General features: G+C 38.9%; 1 non-coding gene across 1 annotated transcript; it reads left to right on the top strand.

Annotated features, from left to right (window-relative positions):
* The first annotated feature begins 3,163 nt into the window (after window positions 1-3,163).
* Window positions 3,164-3,225, top strand: LOC117802499. Its single transcript, XR_004625875.1, has one exon. It is a non-coding gene; the product is annotated as a U7 small nuclear RNA (small nuclear RNA).
* Window positions 3,226-4,127: the final 902 nt, after the last annotated feature.

The following is a 4,127-nucleotide window of genomic DNA, read 5'->3' as shown; positions in this document are numbered from 1 at the left end:
GAATACAGGAGATAAAGCCACCAGTAGAATAAACAAACTTAACAGGCTTCTCTGAGTGTTGTTTTGAATTTTCAGATTTGTTTGAACCCCAAATCAAAGTCAATCCACAAGGGCTTTATCCTTTGAGCAGAGACATGGAGAATAGGGGCTAAAAAAGTATATGTGCCCTGGGTTCCTTCAGCTGAGTTTCACCCAGTTCCATCTCACACCATAATGAGTGCTTTATTCTTTATGATAAATTGCACTGTTTAGTAGTAGTAATGACCATGAAATAGAATATCATTTAAGCAAAAATAAGGAGATTACAATAAGGATACTGTTGGAATATATCTTTGGTCAGAAAAAAGAAAGGAGGCTGCCTGTAACTTGTCAAATGCCTCAAATATGTTTTTCTCCTTTATCCCTCTTAATTAGTGGAGAAAATATTATCCATCCCCATTTTGGCAAAGGCAGACAGAGATGCTTGGAAAACTGACTTAACTTCCCAAGTATACACAGTTAGTTGGTGTCCCCCTTCAGTGACCTGGTTCTGCAGAGATCCAAAGACACCTCCCTGCTCATCCAAGAGTGCAGCTTGGCTCCTCTTAACCCATTCTGATTTCGATCATCCCCAGCGGTGTTGCAGATGCAATGGTAAGTTTTAAGTCTGTTTTGTTTTGTTTTGTTTTGGTGGCTGTCCATTTGGATAATCTTCAACACTGTGTTTAAACCTCTCAGTATTTTGGTGTAAAGGATTATACAAGGACAGCTGAATATTCCCAGACATGAGTTTTCCATTATGTTTCTTAAAAAGGACATTGCATCCTCTCCACTGTTATTTCAAAAAAAAAAAAAAAAATTCTTTTAACCATGGCCAAAAAAAGGGAATCTGCATATTGATTAGGTCAGTGACTATGTGGATGCAGTGCGGAGAGAAGAGACAAAAAAGAGAGAGAGACCAAGGGAAGGAGGCCTGAAAGAGCCGCTCTCACTCCCATGGTGCCAGAAGTGATTAATTTTAGAGGATCAGTGTATCAGTTAACAATTGCTTCAAAAATCTTGCATAACACACAACCACAAAGTTCTCAGAGCGCACAATATAAGAATTGGTTTAGCTCATGCATCTGTGGGACGTCTCGGGGATATTTGATTTAAATCGGTCTCATCTGTAGCAGCTCCTCTTCACATGTCTGTTATCTTCCTTTGATGAGCTGGATAGCCAAGGCAAATTCCCACGGCAATGGCAGAGGATGAGGAAAGCAGCTCGAAACTCGCACGGCCCTCTGAGGCATAGACACAGAGTTGGTACACCATCATTTCTGCCTTACTCTATTTGCCAAAGCAAGTTACAAGGCCAAGTCCAATGGCTGAGGAGATGAAACATACTATATCCCTCTAGAAAGAGGAGCTACAAAGCCACGTGGCAAAAGGCAGGTATAACAGAACAGGTGAAGCTTTGGGCTCATTAATGCAATTTACTATAGCCAGCGCAATTGCCAACCAAAGGGAAAGGACTCAGAGGAATGGTCTGACTCTAGGCCAGAAAGTCAAAGAATTTATCAGCTGGGTAAGTAGAGCCTGTTGGGCCTTATAATCCCTGTGAATAAACTGAATTTCCAGGGGTTTGAGGAATGTTTAGGCGAATTGTACTAATGTAGTTTGTAGGACTTAAAGAGGTCTAAAGGAGCTGCTGAGTTATCTAAAAGATTGAGAGGTATGTGGTATCTTGGGCAAGTGGATTTTTCCACACCTGCACATCAGATACTATCCTCTCCTTTTTTTTTTTAATGAGAAAGGAAGTTTAAAGTGCTTGAACTACAGAATAATTAATATCCTATTAATTTAAGTTCTTCTGTACCCCTAGACCTTTCATTCGGTAAAATAGCTATAATAACTTACAACTAAAATTTCACGTTCCTATTGTGCTTCCATTTTGATGAAATGGTCTCATATCTATTATCTTAATTGATTCCAAATAATCCTATTATATGAGAAAGCTTGAGATTAATCACACCAAATTACACATGAATCTACCTAATTAAGGTCCTTTCACTGGTTTCAGAATTGCTCAAAATCTTAAGTTCTTTCCCCTTTCACTTCTTATTTCCCTCTTCTCTGAAGCCTTCCTACTCGTCCACATCTTTTTTATATCCTTCACTGATCCTAGCAACTACCCTTCCTAGGTATATAATATATAAATTCAGTTTCCAAATGTTATAGCTGAAGGTTCAAATCTGACAGTCTTCCCACTTGTACTCCCCTCTCTTCGGGAGAGAGACAGCAAATAGGAGCTAAAGTTAGATGTAGGGATAGTCAATGTAAACAACCATGTTTTCATCTGGCCCAGGCTTCGGGCCCTTTGGGCATCTCTGCTAATAAGACTTCCCAAAGAATTTACCCAGGACCTGTTTGCAGAAACTAGTTGGCTCAGAGTTCTTCCTGGAATAGGAAGAAAAATAAAATAATAAAATAAATAAATACTGGTACTGTGTATTGCATGCACGTGGTGGGGATGGAGTGGTGGCTATTGTTTCAGATAATAAGGATATAGAATGAGGGTGGGTATTCTTGTTTGGCTGTTCTGTATCTTATTCAGCAGCCCTGCACAACTGCCACATAACCACCTCTACACCCTGTGCTGAAGGATCGTTGGAAGAAAGGCAGGCAGGGACAAGGGGCCCCCACCCTGCTAGGAAGCCACCCTAAAAAAAAAAAAAAAAAAAAAGATTAAAAAGGAAAAAAAAAAACTCCTTAAAAGGATTTAACACCAGCTTGGAAAGAGCCCTCCACTGTTTCCCACGGGATAGGTAGATGACAAAAACCTGGTTGGATGACAGGTGCAGGGAAGGTTAATCAGATTAAAACAGCCTGCCAACAAGCCCCTAAAAACCCCCAGACTTAGAAACTCCCGGTGGCAACCCTCTCAGGTCCCATCCCTCTTCAGGAGCTCTGTACTATTACTCAATAAACTTTGCTTTGCTGCCCACTGCTCTTCATCTGGTCTGCCCCTTCATTCTTCAAAGTGGCATGATCAAGAACCGTGGGCATTAAAGGAGAAGGAAATCCTGTAGCTTCTGGTTCTAGTCAGTATCAACCGCTCAGAAAGGGCCAGAAAGAGGCTGACTGGGTCTCCTTTTGATAGAGAATATTCATATTCCCTTAACTTTTTAAACATCAGTGGCCTTAGTGTTACAGCTCTTTTAGAATTTGTCTAGCAGGTTTTCTGGTCCTCACTGGAAGACCCCCCCCCAAAAAAAATTATAAATAAACGTCAGTGGCCTTGAAATTTCTGTGGGCCCATTTGGTACAGCCTCAGACGATATGGACATAAGCTTTCTGAAAACACTGCTGCTGTTGTTGAAGTTCTTTCTAAGGGAACTTCATTACCCTGTGTCGAAAGCTACCAGGGGTCTAGCCTGCCAGAAGTGGTGGGCAGAACCAATTATTTTCATATGTGGTGTGAGAGCTCCTTGGAAAAGGTGTGATTTTTTTTTTTTTTTACATTGTCAGAGAACAAAGAGAATAGTGTCTCATGTGATGTGTTTTCCTGTGCCTCTAAGAATTCTATTTAATTTTTGATGGGTACAATTTGAGCTCCCTTGGGAAGTTATAGGAGGAATTGCTTCTATAGCTTCCCAATCTGTTAGTCTTATGATGGGCCCTTAAGTACATATCCATGTGTGCCTGGAGTAAATGCTGAAATAGGTCTCTCTGAATAATATGTCATTAAGCAGTTTGTTTCATGAATAACAATTTTTTAAAACATTGGTTATTATAAGATGTTAGGAAAATTCATAGAAGTAATATCAGCAGATGTTATAAGAATAGATTTGCTAAAATGAAAATATTTTTGTTAATGTGGTACTTTATATTTTCTTATCATTTTTATGTGACTTTCTTTTTGAAAATGTATAATTTTACCATAGAATATATATATACATAATATTTTTTAAAGGTGTGAATTATCTTAATTTTATAAGTTTATAAAGAAAATGAATTACTTTTCTAAAGTCTTGATAATAATGACAATTCTGTAGTGGCTGTTCTCATGTGACAGGTACATTACTAACTCGTATTATTTCCTTAACTCCTCAAAACATGCTACATGTAGACATTTATTATTACTTACACTGTACAGATGGATAAAC

The sequence above is a fragment of the Ailuropoda melanoleuca genome, chromosome 5, assembly GCF_002007445.2.
Source record: "Ailuropoda melanoleuca isolate Jingjing chromosome 5, ASM200744v2, whole genome shotgun sequence".
In the NCBI taxonomy this organism is placed as follows: Eukaryota; Metazoa; Chordata; class Mammalia; order Carnivora; family Ursidae; genus Ailuropoda; species Ailuropoda melanoleuca.
Note: the sequence above shows the minus strand (reverse complement) of the source record. Positions and strands in the feature narration are given on the sequence as shown.